This window comes from Ovis canadensis, chromosome 22 (assembly GCF_042477335.2).
Source record: "Ovis canadensis isolate MfBH-ARS-UI-01 breed Bighorn chromosome 22, ARS-UI_OviCan_v2, whole genome shotgun sequence".
Taxonomy (NCBI): Eukaryota; Metazoa; Chordata; class Mammalia; order Artiodactyla; family Bovidae; genus Ovis; species Ovis canadensis.
In genome coordinates, this window is record NC_091266.1 from 24,444,608 (window position 1) to 24,464,163 (window position 19,556).

Here is a 19,556-nt window from a genome sequence, read left to right on the forward strand (position 1 = left end):
AAATTAACAGAGAAATTAATTTAAAACTTAATAAAAAAATTAATACAGATAACAGAAAGCCCAACATTAGCTATCACACATGACTACACACAACTGCACATTACATATAAGGGTGAGAAAACAATTAAGATGCTTGCCATTTGGGGGCTTAGCCAACAAAAAAGGAAAAGTTAAAAATTAATAAATATTTTAACTCTTAAAAAAATATGTGCCACGTACTCTGTGCTAGGTGCTGGAGAGAGATCAGAGGATAAAAACAGACCAAAATCTCTATTCTCATAGAGTTTTCAGTCTAATGAAGGGGGAAAAAACAATAAATAATTTTTTAAAAGGAATATGAAATATGTTGATATAGATGAAACTAACAGAAAAATCAAGCAGGGAAGAGGGAATGCTGGGGTAGAAGCAGAGCCAGTGTCAAACAGGGAAGATCACACTGAGAAGATAACACTGAAGCAAAGACCCACAGGAAGTACAGTAGTGAGCCATTCAAAGGAGGAATGTTCAGGCAGAGAGAAGAACAGGGCGAAGCCAGGGAGGAGGACCATACCTGTGCACTGAGAAAAGCAAGAGGACCGGAGCAGCCCCAGTAGAACATTGTATGAAAAGCAAGTGTAGATGAGGTCCAAGAGGCTACTGGGTGGGGAATACAGACCAGGAATCACAAAGATGATTCTAGTGTGCAGCCGGCCTGGAAGTGTAGTCCATGGACAAGAAGCATTGGTATCACCTATGGTCTTGTTGGGCTTCCCTAGTGGCTCAGATGGTAAAGAATCTACCTGCAATGTGGGAGACTGGGGTTCAATTCCTGCATCAGGAAGATCCCCTGGAGAAGGGAATGGCAACCCACTCCAATATTCTTGCAGGAGAATTCCATGGACAGAGGAGCTTGATAGGCTACAGTCCACAGGGTCACAGAGTTGGACATGGCTTAGTGACTAAATCACCATCATGAGCTTGTTAGAATGCAGACTCTTGAGCCCTGCCCAAGAACCAGAACATAAATTTTCATAGATGATTTTTGTAGAAAATGTTTGAAAGGCACTGGTATAGCAACTTGTAGAAAAAGCAGGACTTTGGTTACCTTTGAGAGAAAAGAAAAAACACTGCAGGGTTTGTGATCCTGGACATACTGACACATACAAAACTGAAATTACACAAAACAACTTAGATTACCATGTGTGATGCAACCTGACTTTTCTTCCTATTTCCTTCCCCCCTCCCCCCGCCCCAGTGGTGATTTAGATCTCATAAAGAATCAGTTTGGAAAAAACTATGGTATAAGATGCTTCAGGAAATGACACCTTCGACTGAGCGAAGTGTAAAGAATTTTGACATAAGCGAGTCTAATGCCTGGGTAAAATGATAAATCCCACTCTGTGGACTGAAAAGCATGTGGTCCAGAAACGCAGTTTCCCATATTCTTGGTTAATGCAAATATTCACGTGAAGCTCACTTTGGACATAGACTAATTCAATATCCTAAGACACAATAATTTAGGTTGCTAAAAGCTAAAATTAAGTATATTTCAAATATAGCAAAAAAACAGTTAACACATGATAGTCTTTACTATGTGCAGGCATTGTTGTAAAGAACATATACAATATATATATAAAGAGTATATGTATGTGTACCCATAAATATACAAAATCTTTAACCTTAAAACAACTCTGAAGCAGATACTGTAGCTATCCCCATTTCACAGATGAATAAATCAAAAATAAATGTAGTATCTAGTCAATGTGAATTTTCAAAAATGTTATGATCAATTTGTGTTAGCAGTACAAAGGAAAAAACTTGGTGCAATCCTAGATCTCTGACTAAAGCTCTGGCAGAGGCAGGAATTAAAGGGCCGCAGTGTGTCTGGTCTCCTGGTTCCCCTGAGAGTACTGAGGAAGGTTACCTCAAGGGTAAACACAGTTTGACTGGCCCCACGGAGTGAATGGTGGTTGTTCTCTTCTCAGGGGCAAGTAGAATCAAGGGAAGTTAGACAATCCATCTTTGCTCTACTTTTCGTTTCCTTTTTAACCCATTACATGCCTTTTGGGTTCTGCACAATAGCTTTCTTATGCCTCTGACCAAAGCTGGTTCCCTGTTCACTTTGGCCAGAGGTTGGTTACACAACTCCTTTTCTGCTTTCTCATCAATTAGAAGATTCAATCTTTCGTTTTCCTAATAATCTTTTTTTTCTATACTTGATTGTGAGTTCTTTAAGAAACATAACATATTACTGGGTCTTGTGTGCCTAGGACAGAGGCTAGATTGAAATGTTTCAAAGGAGTTGGATATTCATCTGCTGGGGCTGGCTAAAGCTAGCCCACGAAAGACGCTCCCTTTGGATCTAGCAGTCAGACAACTCAATGGTTTAAAACTGGTAGGGGGAGACCTGGGCTGAACTGGGCTGGCAGAGTAATTTTTTTAGGAATTTGCTCCCATTTATAACATGCTGCATCATCAACCCAAATAATCAAATCAAATCCAAGTACAGTTGGTCCTCCATACCCATAGGTTCCAAAATAGCAGATTCAGCCCACTGTAGAAGGAAAATATTTGAAAAAAAAATTCCAGAAACTTCCCAAAGCAAAACTTGAATTTGCCACATGCTGGCAACTATTTACATAATATTTACATTGTGTTTATAACTATTTATATAGTTATTACATTGTATTCAGTATTATAAGTAATCCAGAGATGATTTAAAGTATACAGATTGATATGCTAGGTTACATGCAAATACTATACCATTTTATATAAGGGATTTGAGCATCCGTAGACTTCAGTATCTTCGGGGGTCCTGGAACTAATCCCTATGGATATCAATGGACAACTCTATGTCCATTTCGTATATTTATTCTTCACTTCCTTCTGACATAGGGGGTGGGATATAATGGAAATAGCTTTTATTTCCCCTCTGTAACGGTGGTATGATTCTGAACCTAATAGACCATCACACAGCTCTGTTGGTTGATTAGTTTATATCTAGTCTACCCTGCAAGGAGACAAAATAAATAACTTTTGAAACTGCATTTTTTAGTCCTAGGAGTTTTTACAAATAAAATGACACATGTGCTAAGACAAATTACATGCTTTAAAATCTGTCACTAACATCAGTTTTGCATAAAAAACTATTCAGCAACTGTTACAGTGGCATTTTTCTGTCAGTGGTGGAAATAATGTGTGAATAGCTATGCTAATTTAGAGGCAATTTTCATGTTTTGAGGCTACATGAAAAAAGCTAAGAGTAGTTCACTAGGAAATGCTTGTGGGGCTGTTGTTGGTAGACTTTCTTTTTGATTTATTATGTAATGACAGACTGATGTGATTGAAATGAAATAAATATTAGACATACTTACCATTTTATATGCTATATGTCATCATAATGGCAAAGTACATAGCTCACATTATTGACTGCCTTTGGATTTTAAAAATAAAGATTGCTGTTCTTATGAATACTATTTCATTATCGTCTGCCTTGCTCTGTCAAATTAAAAAATATAATAGCTATCTTTATTCCCAGTTTAAAGGGTGGCAGTCAAGAAAATGTTGAAGTCTATCACAGTATATTAAAACAGAAGTCACTTTTATAGGTGGGTTATAGAATATAGCAAGGCTTTCCAATGAGAAAGTCAATGTTTCCATGGAGATTTCAGAGCCTTACTTGACGCACCTTAGCACCAATGCTGTGACAGTTCCCAATCCCATATTTGTTGCCAGATGCTCCTCATCCTGAACTCCTGCAGATTACAAGAATTTGGGGAAAGGGATGTTAAAAATATCTTTTTGTGGGGAATTCCCTGATAGTCCAGCAGTTAGCACTTGATGCTTTCACTGACAGGGCCCAAGTACAATCCCTGGTCAGGGAACTAAGATCCTACAAGCCTCTCAGTGCAGCCAGGGGGAAAAAAAAAAAAAAGTATCTCTTGTTTTCCAACAGCGTACTTTAGCTTGGAAGCAGTAGATACCTACGTAAATTATCTTATGTGACCAAAAAACTTCACTATAAAGAAACAGGGATGCTAAAAAGAAATGAAAAAGATATGGAGGAAGTTTAAATGCATACTGCTAAGTAAAAGCAGGCAACCTGAAAAGGCTACATCCTGCAGGATTCCAATAATGACACTGTGGAAAAGTGTGCAAAGGGTGAAACCACGCAGACAGTAGAAAGCTCAGGGCTGCTGGGGAAGGATGGGTAGGTGGAAAACAAGGGCTTTCAGGGCAGTGAAAATATTTTGTATGATACCATAAAGATGGCTACTTGTCGTTACAGATACATCCAAATCCATAGAATGTACAACACGAAGAGTGAACCGTAACGTAAACTATGGATGATACTGTGGTAAACTACTAGGTGATTAGGATTTGCCAGTATAGATTCATCAGTTGTGACAAACGGACCACTCTGGTTTTGGACCACTCTGAAACTGGAGGAGGCTGTGCACGTGTGGGGACAGGGGGTATATAGGAAATCTCTGTACTTTGCTTTCAATTTTTCTCTGAACCTAAAACTAATCTAAAAAAAATTAAACCCTTAAAAAATGCAGGGGTGTTTCTTGGACATCAAGAATGGAGGTATATTTCCATCTCATGGGGGATTAAAATCTGGAACTTTAAAGCAAATTCAAATAACTGCATCTCAGTTTCTACGTCTCTCCCTCAAGGACTTCAATCTCGAGTGTCTGACTTTCTTTGTCAGCAGGCATCATTCTAGCTCAGGAAAGCAGGCTCATTTTTTCCTACAGTACAAGATAGCCTTGCTTTGGTGCAGCAAGCCACAGAGCCTGAACAGCCCCTCTGAATACGGAGCCCCTTTCTCACTCAAAATTTTTCTTAACCTGGGTCCATGTAGGGGGTCCGTGAATTTGCTGGCATTAAGAAATTACATGTTTATTTTTACCAACCTGTTAGTCAAATTCATTTTCTTCAAATATGAGTGTAAGCAACAAAGCACAGTAGAAATTGCAGCAGCTGTAGCTTTGTCACTGTGATGGATGTTAGGATGTGCCTCTCAGATTCCCTTATCCCGTAGCTGCTGGGAAAGCTTTTGGCAGAGTATCCTCAGCTGTCAGACCCTTCATGGATGGCTTCAGCTGCATCACCTCACCCTGGGTCATCACCTTGCTGAGCTTGTTTACAGTCAGCAATTGACCAGTGCTGGGAAGGGGGACTGTTGTTGATAGGAATCTCTACAAACCTGATAAATAACCCTCATCTTCCTAGTCACTTCTCTGCTATTAACAACCCCAGCTCAAGCCCCCTCAGCATTATCACATTTTCACAACTCACTACTCAGTGCAGCTCAGTATACAAGTATTCAGCTCTAACTGCTTCTTTGGATCTTCATTTCCTTATGAGGGTTTCAGTGACACATAGAAAATTATATATATATATATATATATATGTATGTATGTATGTATATATATATGTGTGTGTATGTATGTATATATATATACACATATGACTCATAATGAATAATTTTGCATTTATTTGCATGTTTGTCTGTCTCTGTCACTAAGCTGTTAAGAGACTTGTCAGTCTTGTTCAATAATCTATACCTTGTCTCAACAGACTGCCTGGTACATAGTAAGCACTCACTAAAATGTACATATATATTTTTCAGAGTTAAAAGTTTAAATGTAGAAAGAGCTGTTGCTGCTGCTGCTAAGTCGCTTCAGTCGTGTCCAACTCTGTGCAACCCCATAGATAGCAGCCCACCAGATTCCTTTGTCCCTGGGATTCTCCAGGCAAGAATACTGGAGTGAGTTGCCATTTTCTTCTCCAGTAGAAAGAGCAGTTATATTAAATTTTGAAAAGGATGACCTGTCTTATTTAAACATTTAATGTTCCTGACTATAATAACAGATGTGACTGTTCATCAGCACTAACTGATGACAGGCTGATAAGTTATTTCAGATCATCCATTAAAAAAAAAAAACTTCTTTCCAGCATATAAAATTTCTCCCCAATATCCACAAGAGCTAGAACTTTATAACATACCTTTCTTTGGTTATACATTTTTTTTTCAAAAATTCTCTGGAAGTATTTGAAATCATCAATAAGAATTCAGAAAAATAGATATGCAGCAAGCAACAAAACTTTACTGTATAGCACTGGGAACTATAGAAAATATCTTGTAATAACTCATAGTGGAAAATAATCTGAAAAATAATACATGTGTATACGTATAACTGAATGACCTTGCTGTGCACCTGAAACATTGTAAGTCAACTATACTTCAACTATATATATATATATAAGAAATATATATATTTATATATATAATAAATATATATATTTATATATATAAGAAATATATATATATAAGAAACTCCGTTGGCTTTTTTAGAAATGTTATAAGTGGGGTCCTAGAAACCTATCACTAAGGCAGTCAGTATAAAACAGTTGTTTCCCATTACCATGAAGTGTGGAGAGTCTAGCATTTATTTTATCTGAACCAGTTCCCTGCCTCAGATTGCTATCCTGAAATATCACTCTAGGCTGAATCTGTACTGCAACGTGTATAAAATGGAATTACAGTTCATTGCTACATTTGCTACAGTTACTGACATGATGGATTATAGGTACTCAACCAGAGTGCATTTAGCATTATGATTTAGTAAAGTGGACAAAAGAGGAACATTTGTTCTCCTTTTGTTATATAATACTTTTTTTATTAGAAATGTAATATATGTATAATGTTGAAAATAGGAAAATACTGAAAAGTATAAGGAAGAGAATGAAAATTGCTGATCATCTTACCACCAAAGAATAATAACCATTAATATTTTAGATTATTTTATTTCAGATATTTTTTCCATCAAGAAATTACTGCGGCATGATCCTTTGACCTACAGAAATGCTAATATCATGTGGTTTGCTCTAAATAATATCATATATATATTATTTTACATAAAAGCATACTAAAAAGATTATTTTGTAGTTTGCTTTTCTCATTTAACATGATAATTTAAGTGTTTGTTCATAATACAAAAACTTTCTGAAAACATTATTCTGAGTGACTATTATATTCTAATGTATGAAAGTGCCATAACTTTGCCTAATGATTCCTCCTCTATTGGACGTATCAGTTATTTCCACTTGTAACTATTACAAATAGTGTTCTGATAAACATCTCTATGTACAATTATTTGTATCTATTTGATATTATTTTCATTTTTGGAAATAGAATTCTTGGTTACAGGTAATATATACATCTTTTAAAGTCTATTGATCCTGATTGCAGGAATTCGATTTTAAGAAGAAGCATGTTCTATGAGTGCAAGGGCCATTTTTGTTTGCTCACTATTTTTTCAGTGGTTAGAGTATTACCTGTTACATTAATGATATACAATAAAACATTTGTTCAGTGGATTAACATATGGCAGCAACTATTGGAAATTTCAGAAGATAGCACCTATAAGCCTTCTGCATATATTAGAGATACTTTACAGTGGTTGAAAATCTGAATTCTCAAAGTAGATAAATTGTAGTTTAAATTTAGAACCCTCAACTTACTAGCTGTGTAAGTAAGTATATTGTGGAGTATATTTAGTTTCTGGGCCCCAGTTTTCTCCTCTGTAAAACAGGAAGACTGACAGCACCAAACTCACCGAGATGTTGTGAGGATTAAATGAGATAATTTTGTACTGAGATGTATTATGGTGCCAAGCACACAGTAATTGCTCAATAATTTTTTTCTATTACTATTCTACATAACTGAAAGATTCTGACAGTATTTTTTACCCAACAGTAGGTACATAAGAAAAAGAGATGATTCTATGCAAACATCTCAAAAAGGTTGAGAAATATAGATGAGAAATATAGCTTTGAAAATTTTGTCTTTCAAAACCTTTTAAAGTACTTGTTGGCTTTTTATTATCCCAGGTCTGTTTCCCTCTAATGCCTGGCAGAAAAATCTTCACAGGATAAAGAGCTCCTCTTGCAGAGGAGCATAGAAGGGGCAGCAGGGGAGACTGGCTCCTGTCCTGTAGCCAGTCTTCCCTGGGGAGAGTTGCCGACTGAAAGACAGGAGGACATCTGCAGTGGTGTGGACAGGAGCAAGGGCAGGGAGCAGACACAGACTGTGAAAGGACTTTGAGACTTGAGGAGTTTCAGATCCAGACAAGTTGCTGACGTTGGATGTCTGGGTTAGTTCATGGGCAGCAGTGGTGGCACTGAAACCGAGAAATCCCCAGACAGGTTTTCTTCATAACAGACCACTTTGTGTTCCCCACCTCTTGCTTAAAGAAAAAAATCAGTCTTATGATCCTTCCCTGAATTTTAGAAAGTCTGACTCAAGGGTTAACATTCAGAAGAGTGAGAATATGCAGAGACAAATAGCAGTTGGGCGGAAAATTGATAACAATTTAAACAATAAAACAGCCATACAGCAGAGTCACGGGACCTTTAGTTTCTCCCTGAAGGACATGGATAATAATGTCTGATGCACATTCCTACGTTATTTTTATGGAGACCAGACTTTCACCAGATGAAAATGGCTCATCGCAAGCAGGTAGACCTCAGACTAGTTAGTATCAGAAGGTTGATGACTGAGATTCCTGAAATATTACCCTCTTACCTCACTATCAACTAATCAGAGAATTGTGCAGAGGAAGCCCTCTACAGAGGAACTTGTGGGTGACCCTGGGGAAATAAGTAGGAGGTGAAGTTGATGCCTAGATAGACCCTCCCTGAGCATTTGCTTTAGAGACTTCAAATATGTTATAAGACTTTGGCTGCTGGGTCCAACTCCCATGCTCCCAAACCTTCTACCCCTTCAAGGGTATGGCTTCCCTGGTGGCTCAGAGGTTAAAGCGTCTGCCTGCAATGCAGGAGACCTGGGTTCGATCCCTGGGTCAGGAAGATCCCCTGGAGAAGGAAATGGCAACCCACTCCAATATTCTTGCCTGGAGAATCCCATGGACAGAGGAGCCTGGTGGGCTACAGTCCATGGGGTCACAAAGAGTCGGACACGACTGAGCGACTTCACTTTCACTTTTTCTCAACTTTCAAGAGAATATGACTTTCCCTGAAGACTCCAATATGGAAAGAACTGGAAAGAACTTGCTGAAGTAGGAAGGTCTAATTCCCCAAAAGGAAACTGAATCTATGGGAGCATTTCCACTAAAAGGATCTTTGTACTGATTAACAAAGACACTTACCATGATGAAGAGGTGGTAAGTACAATTAAGGCCTATGATTATTCAAGATGTTTATAAGCAAATGTATCACTTCAAAATTCTTCAAACACAGAAAATTCTCTAGCTTGGGAGTTAAGGACTAAAGCATTATTTACATTTTAAGATTTGGGGGGCTGAAAATATGCTCTTAAGAGCTGTTTACAATTTTGTCATTTTTATTCATTTCAGACTTCTTATTTTCAAACATGTGTGCTCTCTCTATGGAAATGTAAAGCTTCACTTACTTAACTTTCAGGGATATTGAAATATTAAAATAAGTATTTGGAATTCACATTATAAATGTGATTTCAATTCATGTGAATATATTTAAGATACAACCCTAAATCACTTTTTAAAAAATCAGAAAGCACTGCCAAGAAGTGGGAGTCAAATGAGTAACAGCCACCTGGTTGGAATTAAGCCACTTTGAGGAGCTACTCTTTCTGGAAGCTTATTTATTGATCACCTTAGGAAACACTTCTCTGTTGGTGTGACAGATTGCTGATCTTAGATATCCCCTTCTGGAAAAACTTCAGTCAGATCAGCTTACTCAGAAGAATGCTTGCCAGTCTGAGCATACCCTTCCAACCAGCAGCTGCAGAGGGACAGGCCTGAAGTCACCCAAAGGCTTGGCTAGTAGGCTCGTCCACATGTTCAACACCAAATTTTCCCTCTGGAACATGCCCTCGTCAATCTTCTCATCTCAGGAAATGGAACTACCACCCTGTTACTTGTTTAAACTAAAAATCTAGGAGTAGTCCTTTGACTCACCACCTCTCCCCATACCCCACCATATACATGTAATAAATCAATTAATCCTAGCAGCTCCATCTCTAAAAACTTTAGTGACTTTTTACTCTTCCTTTACCGATACACTCTTGCTGTAAATCTTAATCACCTGTAGCCTTAGTTATGTGAGAGCTGCTTAAATAATCCCCATACTCCTTTTCTCAACATAATAAAAGCTATCTATGACAAACCCACAGCCAACATAATACTCAACAGTGAAAAGCTGAAAGTCTTCTCACTAAAATCTGGAACAAGATAAGGAGAGCCACTCTCACCACTTTTATTAAACATAATATTAGAAGTCCTGATTATAGCAAGAAAAAGAAATAAAAGGGATCCAAATCGAAAGGGAATAAATTAAACTGTCATTATACACAGGATAGCATGATACTATATATAGAAAACCCTAAAGACTCTGCACAAAAATTACTAGAACTAGTCAACAACTTCAGCAAGGTAGCAGAATACAAGATGAACATACAAAAATCTGTTGCATTTCTTCACACTAATAATGAAATATCAAAAAGGGAAAGTAAAAAAAAATCCTTTTAAAATTGCATCAAAAAAAATTAAGTACTTAGGAATAAACCTGACCAGGAAGGTGAAAACATATGCTGAGAACTATAAAACATCAATAAAGGAAACTGAAGATGATTCAAAGAAATTGAAAGATATCTCATGCTCTTGGGTTGGAAGAATTAATATTGAATTAATATTGTTAAAATAGTTACACTACCCAAAGCAACCTACAGATTTAATGCAATCATTACCAAATTACTCATGACATTTTTTACAGAACTAGAACAAATAATCCTAAAATTTATATAGACCCATAGAAGACCCAGAATTTCCAAAGCAACCCTGAGGAAAAAGAAGAAAGCTGGAGATATCACCATCCCAAAATTCAGAGATTACCACAGAGTAATGGTAAGCAAAACAGCATGATATTGGCACAAAAATAGACATATGGATCAAGGGAAGAGAATACAGAGCCCAGAAATAAACCTACATACTTAAGGTCAATTAATCTTTGACAAAGGAGGCAAGAATATACAATGGAGAAAAGATAATCTCTTCAGCAAGTTGTGTTGGGAAAGCTGGACAGCCACATGTAAATCAATGAAGTTAGAACACTCCCTCACACCATACAGAAAAATAAACTCAAAATGACTTAGAGACTTAATTATAAGACATGATACCATAAAACTTCTAGAAGAAAACACAAGCAAAACATTCTCTGACATAAATCATAGCAATGTTTTCTTAGATCAGTCTCCCAAGGAAATAGATATAAAAGCACAAACAAATAGGACCTAATCTGACTTATAAGATTTTTCACAGCAAAGGAAACTATAAACAAAATGAAAAGAAAACCAATGGACTAGGAGATCATGGACCACAGCCTTGTCATGGTGAAGGGGCTTGCATCACTTAATGAAGCTATGAGCCATGCTATGCAGGGCCACCCAAGATGGACAGGTCATAGTGGAGAGTTCTGACAAAATGTATTCCACTGGAGGAGGGAATGACGAACCACATACTTGCCTTGAGAACCCCATGAACAGTATGAAAAGGCAAAAAGGTATGACACCAGAAGATAACCCTTCTAATTTAATTTTTATTAATTACAAATAAATAAAAATTTTAAAAATGGGTGGAGGACCTAAATAGACATTTCTCCAAGGATGACATACAGATGACCAACAGAGCCATTAAAAGATGCTCAACACTGCTAATTATTAGAGAAATGCAAATCAAAATTACAATGAGGTACCTACTCATACTGGTCACGATAGCCATCATTAAAGAGTCTACAAATAACAAATGCTAGAGAGGATATATAGAGAAGTGAATCTTCCTACACTATTGGTGGAAATGTAAATTTGTATAGTCCCTATGGCAAACAGTAGGAAGGTTCCTTAAAAAGCTAAAAATAAAGGTACCATATGATCTAGCAATCCCAGCCGTAGGCATATACCTGGAGGAAACTCTAATTTAAAAACTACATGCACCCCAATGCTCATTGCAGCACTATTTGCAATAGCCAAGACATGGAAGCAACTACAATGTCCATCAAGGTGAATGTTTAAAGAAGGGGTGATATATAACGGAATACTACTCAGCCATAAAAAGAATGAAAGAATGTCACTTTCAGCAACATGGATAAACCTAGAGACTAACATACTAAGTGAAGTAAGCCAAGCAAAGAAAGAAAAATAGCACATATTGCTTATATGTGTAATATAAAAAAAAAGATACAAATGAACTTACATACAAAATGGAAATAGACTTGAAGACATAGAAAACTTATGGTTAACAAAGGTAAAAGAGGAGGAGAGAAAAATTAGGAGTTTAGTTTAACATGTGTATACGATTATATATGAAATAGATAACCAACAAGGATTGATTACAAAGCACAGGGAACTATACTCAATATTTTATAATAATCTACAAAGGGAAATAATCTGAAGAAGAATATATATATATATGTATATATAAAACACCAAATCACTTTGCTTTATACCTGAAATTAACACAATATTGTAAGTCAACTATACTTCAATAAAAACAATAAAATTTAAAAAAAAGGAAAAAGAGAAATACCATATGATATCACTTTTATGTGGTACCTAAAATAAGATACAAATGAACATACATACTGGAAGTTCATGGTTCACGTATTGTTGAAACCTGGCTTTGGAGAATCCAAAATCACTGCAGATGGTGACTGCAGCCATGAAACCATGAAATTAAATGACGCTTACTCCTTGGCAGGAAAGTTATGACCAACCTAGATAGCATATTCAAAAGCAAAGACATTACTTTGCCAACAAAGTTCTGTCTAGTCAAGGCTATGGTTTTTCCAGTAGTCATGTATTGATGTAAGAGCTGGACTTTAAAGAAAGCTGAGTGCTGAAGAATTGATGCTTTTGAACTGTGGTGTTGGAGAAGACTCTTGAGAGTCCCTTGGACTGCAAGGAGATCCAACCAGTCCATCCTAAAAGAGATCAGTCCTGAGTGTTCATTGGAAGGACTGATGTGGAAGCTGAAACTCCAATACCTTGGCCATCTGATGCGAAGAACTGACTCATTTGAAACTGACTCCCTGATGCTGGGAAAGATTGAAGGCAGGAGGAGAAGGGGACAACAGAAAATGAGATGGTTCGATGACATCACCGACTCAATGGACATGAGTTTGAGTAAACTCCAGGAGTTGGTGATGGACAGGGAGGCCTGGTGTGCTGCAGTCCATGGGGTCGCAAAGAGTCGGACACGACGGATTTGAACTGAACTGAACATATATACAAAATAGAAACATACTCACAAACATAGAGAACAGACTCATGATTGCCAACGTGGAGAGGGTGGAGGAGAGAAGGATTGGGAGTCTGGTGTTAGTAGATGGCAAACGATTATATATAGAATGGATAAACAACAAGGTCCCACTGTGTAGCACAGAGAATTATGTTCAATATGCTGTAATAAACCACAACAGAAAAAAATATGAAAAAAGAATAGGTGTGTGTATATATATGTATATATATATATATATATGTACGTACGTATGTATGTATGTATAACTGAATCACTTTTCTGAAAACCAGAAAGTAACACAACATTGTAAATCAAGTATATTTTAATTAAAATGATAATAATAATCTCCATGTTCCCCAGCTTGCCCTCCTAATGGTAGTAAGAGTGAATTTAAAAAGACTACATGAGACCATTTCATTCCTCTGTGTGAAATTCCCCACATCTCTCAATGGACTAAAATAAAATTCAAATTCCTTTTCTTGGCCCACAAGACTTAGTTGAGTAGACTCTCGCCTACCTTTCTGATTTCATCTTCTTCCTCGGGTGCTCTACTCTAGCCACTCTTGCCTAATTCTGTTTCTTAAATCCGTTCAATATGTTCCAGCCTTTGTATCAGGTGTTTCCTTTCCCTGGAGCATTCCCTCAAACCTGTTATGTGCAACACTAGCTCTTTATCACTCAGATTTCATCTAAAATACTCCTCCTCAAAAAGGCCTTCCCTGATCCCCCAATACAAAGTAGTCCCCACAAGTCAGTTTCTTTCCTATTTTAATTCTCAAAGAAATACTCTTATTTGTTTCTCTTTTGTTGCTATCTCCTACTCATACCCAGAGTGTGAACTATGTGAGAGAAGGAATCTTGTCTATGTAATTTCCCACTATATTCCAGCACCCGGAACAGTACTTGGACTTGGCAAATAGAGGTCTTTCTGTAAATATCTGGTGAATGAATAAAGTGTTATTCTGATGGCTTGGTTTCTGAATCTGACTTTATGTCAGATATACATATTTTCATATATTTATATCATGTTCTCTTTATAGTCAACTCATAACTCTGTACAGCCTATTTCTCCCGGGCCATACAACTGATAAATCGGCATGTTCCCTTTACCACTAGCAACGGGGAAAGAAGGAGTGGTCACAGGAAGGAGGTGGGTGAACTCATTTAAGTTGAACAGCTCAATGCAAAAGACTCAAAACTCATGCTCTTATGCAGACAAACTGGTAGCATTATCTTTCCAATTATTAGAATATTTTACATTTCATTTAGATGAGAAAGACAAATACTGTACGATGTCACTTATATGTGAATTTAAAAAGTAAAACAAACTAGTGAATATAAGAAAAAATAAGCAGACTCACAGATATAGAGAACAAATTAGTGATTACCAGTGGGGAGAAGGATGAGGGGAGGGACAATATAAGGGTAGGAGATTGAAAGGCACAAACTATTAGTTACAAAATGAGCTACAAGCGTATATTGTACAACACAATATTTTATAATTTTACAGTAACTATAAATGGAGCATAACCATTAAACATTGCAAATCACTATAGTGTACACCTGTAACTTATTATACCAATATAACAACTATACTTCAATAATATTTTTTAAAGTTTATTTTGCATTTTTACAAAGATGTTCTTGTAAGAACTAATATCTATCTCTTTAGTTCTCTGCTATCTCTGTACAACAGAAAGGGGAAAAGCATTACTCTCCATTTTCCCAAAAAGCTTACTACTGAAATTATTTTAGAAGCTTTAATAATAGGTGGTCAGGAACTTCCCCGGTGGTCCAGTGGTTTAGAATCTGCCTTGCAATGCAAAGGACTCAGTTTCAATCTCTGCCACAGGAACTTAAGATCCTACATGCTGCAGGGCAAGTAAACTCGCACACCACAACTACAGAGCCCAGGAGTGGCAATGAAAGAGCCCGCATGACGCAGCGAAGACCCGACACGTGTAACTTGCGCATGCCACAACTAAGACCCAACACAGGCAAACAAGTAAATAAACATTTTAAAAACTAGGTGGTCAATGCCATTTTCATATAGAAAATTTGAAACAAGAGTCATATAATCTAGCAACTTAACTTTGGGCTTTGAATCATGAGAAAAGTTAAAGTGATAGTCTAGACAGCAAGCTAAAAATGAAAGTTAATTTTACACTTCAGGTAATGCCTTCTATGAGTATTTTGCTTTCATGTTTAAATAACTCTGATTTATTCAGATTATTATTAATTTATTATTTTTTTCTCATTTATAAAAGTAGTACATCCTCATTAAATAATTTGGAAAATTCTGGTGCAGTGATAATTTGGCCGGGTGAGAACTGTACAAAAAAGATATTCACGACCAAGACAATCACGATGTTGTGATCACTCATCTAGAGCCAGACATCCTGGAATGTGGAGTCAAGTGGGCCTTAGAAAGCATCACTATGAACAAAGCTAATGGAGGTGATGGCATTCCAGTTGAGCTATTTCAAATCCTGAAAGATGATGCTGTGGAAGTGGTGCACTCAATATGTCAGCAAATTTGGAAAACTCAGCAGTGACCACAGGACTGGAAAAGGTCAGTTTTCATTCCAATCCCAAAGAAAGGCAATGCAAAAGAATGCTCAAACTACTGCACAACTGCACTCATCTCACATGCTAGCAAAGTAATGCTCAAAATTCTCCAAGCCAAGCTTTAGTGATACATGAACCGTGAACTTCCTGATGTTCAAGCTGGTTTTAGAAAAGGCAGAGGAACCAGAGATCGAATTGCCAACATCCACTGGATCATGGAAAAAGCAAGAGAGTTCCAGAAAAACATCTATTTCTGCTTTGACTATGCCAAAGCCTTTGACTGTGTGGATCACAATCAACTGTGGAAAATTCTGAAAGGGATGGGAATACCAGACCACCTGACCTGCCTCCTGAGAAATCTGTATGCAGGTCAGGAAGCAACAGTTAGAACTGGACATGAAACAACAGACTGGTTCCAAATAGGAAAAGGAGTATGTCAAGGCTGTATATTGTCACCCTGCTTATTTAACTTATATGCAGAGTACATCATGAGAAACGCTGGGCTGGAAGAAACACAAGCTGGAATCAAGATTGCCGGGAGAAATATCAATAACCTCAGATTTGCAGATGACACCACCCTTATGGCAGAAAGAGAAGAGGAACTAAAAAGCCTCTTGATGAAAGTGAAAGAGGAGAGTGAAAAAGTTGGCTTAAAGCTCATCTGGTCCCATCACTTCATGGGAAATAGATGGGGAAACAGTAGAAACAGTGTCAGACTTTATTTTGGGGGGCTCCAAAATCATTGCAGATGGTGATTGCAGCCACGAAATTAAAAGATGCTTACTCCTTGGAAGAAAAGTTATGACCGACCTAGATAGCATGTTGAAAAGCAGAGACACTACTTTGCCAACAAAGTCCCTCTAGTCAAGGCTATGGTTTTTCCAGTGGTCATGTATGGATGTGAGAGCTGCACTGTGAAGAAGGCTGAGCACCAAAAAATTGATGCTTTTGAACTGTGGTGTTGGAGAAGACTCTTGAGAGTCCCTTGGACTGCAAGGACATCCAACCAGTCCATTCTGAAGGAGATCAGCCCTGGGATTTCTTTGGAAGAAATGATGCTAAAGCTGAAACTCCAGTACTTTGGCCACCTCTTGAGAACGGTTGACTCATTGGAAGACTCTGATGCTGGGAGGGATTGGGGGCAGGAGGAGAAGGGGTCGACAGAGGATGAGATGGCTGGATGGCATCACTGACTGAATGGACGTGAGTCTGAGTGAACTCCGGGAGTTGGTGATGGACAGGGAGGTCTGGCGTGCTGCGATTCATGGGGTCGCAAAGAGTCGGACACGACTGAGGGACTGAAGAAGTGAAGTGAAATGAGGTGAAGTCGCTCAGTCGTGTCCGACTCTTTGCGACCCCATGGACTGTAGTCTACCAGGCTCCTCCGTCCCTGGGATTCTCCAGGCAAGAACACTGGAGTGGGTTGCCATTTCCTTCTCCAATGCATGGAAGTGAAAAGTGAAAGTGAAGTCGCTCAGTTGTGCCCGACTCTTAGCAATGCCATGGACTGCAGCCTACCAGGCTCCTCCATCCACGGGATTTTCCAGGCAAGAGTACTGCAGTGAGTTGCCATTGCCTTCTCTGAAGTATTTACCCTAGAGAAATAATAACTTATATTCACACAAAATCTTGTACATTAATGTGTATAGTGGCTCTATTCACCACTGAAACAAAATGACCCAAATGTCCTTCAATGGGTAAATAAATAAACTATGCTACATTGCATTTGAATACTACTCATCAGTAAAAAGGAAAAGAACTATCAACATGTGCAGCAACACTGATGAACCTCAAAGTCATACTGAAGTGAAGGAAGCCAGTCCCAAAGGACTGAAGTGCATACCACTGAGTCCATTTATATGACTTTTCTGAAAAGACAAAACTATAAATACAGAAACAATATTGGTTGTCAGGAACGGGTGGGAAGGCAAACATAGGGTGTGATAACAAAGGAATAGCACAAGGAGTTTTTTGGGGTGATCAAACTGTTTCTTATCTTGATTTTGGTGGTAGTTATATAAATCTATATAGATGCTAATATTCATAGAGCTGGTCACAAAAAAATCAACTTCATTGTATCTTAATTTAAAAAATAGAATAGGTTGAAATGCTTTTAAGATATAATTTAAAATAACTTGTTAATAATCATTCCATCAAGAGGTGTGTATCATAATTTCTTCACCTTTTCCGCTGGTGCAAAACTGTTGGACTGTTCCCATCTCTGTGTAAATAAAGCTGTACTGAAAACTTTAAGGTGCACATCTTTGTTCACAGCTAGGGTACAGTCACAGAAGTGGAATTACAGAGACAACAGGTATGAACATTTTTAGAACTCTTAGTGTATACTCCCCAGGTGCTTTCCATTCAGGGTTATATCAATTTGCCCACCTCCCAGCAGTGTCTGAGAATAAGTGGTTTGGATACCCTAAGAATGTGAAATTAGGAGACTAATTCATCGTTGTCTGGAAAACCACTGAAGGGAAGAAAGAGAATGAAGAGAAGCAGAGGTGGGTGAGGGGTCTAGACCAGGAGAGGAACCAGACCTTCAGACCTGAAAGTTATCTGATTCATATTTTTGTGTTTTTCTTATAATATTCCTTACCCTTCTTTGTCCTACTAGCTTTCAGGATGGGTTTTTGTTTCTTATTTATTCTTCCTCCTCTCTTCCAACTTTAATGCAAGACCAAAGTTAGCAAAGCCATTTTACATAGTTAACTAAACAATCTCTTTTAAATACTAATCATGTGAAAGCACTGCGCTAACTATTGTGAGGGGTGGCAAAGAGTGATAAGAATGGTCTCTGTAATCACAGAGCTAACAATGCAACAGGAAGAGGTGAAGATAATATTTTTCTAGGCAATATCATGCTTTTCCCTTTAACACTGCTAATGATGATGGTGAAAACAGTAACACCAATAGATACCGTTTAGTTGTTTGAAGAAAGAGCTATCACTCCAAGTCAGGTTCATCAGTTTCACAAAAGATGTGAAATGAAGTCATGCCTTGCAAGATAGGTGCACCCAACTAAATGCATTCTGGGTGGGGAAGTGACATGCGCAGAGGTAAGAGCATGGAACTGCACTTGTTTCCCCTTGATGTCCTTGTAAGGAAATAATCAGCACTAGAAAAATCTCCTCTCCTGAGAAGAATAGAAGCTGACTCAACAGCTCATTTCCATGCACCAGCTTGCTGGGGAGAAAAATGGAAAGGACTATTCCCCAAAGCTGTGTTCCTCTCACACAGATAGAGATATCATGTATAATAGATTGGGAAAACTTGTGAAATGAAACATCTGTTCTGCATGCTTAAGCATTGAGGCACTCTCAAGATACAAATTTCTATTCAGTATTCTAGGTGCTGTGGTGACAAGCTGAGAGTGCGTTTGGAAGGTTTGCCTCTTTCCAATAAAAAAAGCTTCCTCATCTCTCTAAAATTTTTGTGATAATTATTTTGGAACATTATAGATAGGAAATTGAAAGAGACAAGAGAAAAAGAATGAGGATAGAACTAAGGAAGAATTGATGGAAGAGTCAATAAAGCAAGAAACTTTGAGAAGTGAATTTTAATGATGAAGTCAACAATGCCTTCAGCTAATTTAGCCAAATCAACAAAGCCATTATACTGTATGTATATGGTGTTGATTTGGCTTCAGATCTATGTAGACAGAAAGGTACATTGTGAAATACAAAACCTCCTGTATTTAGGATC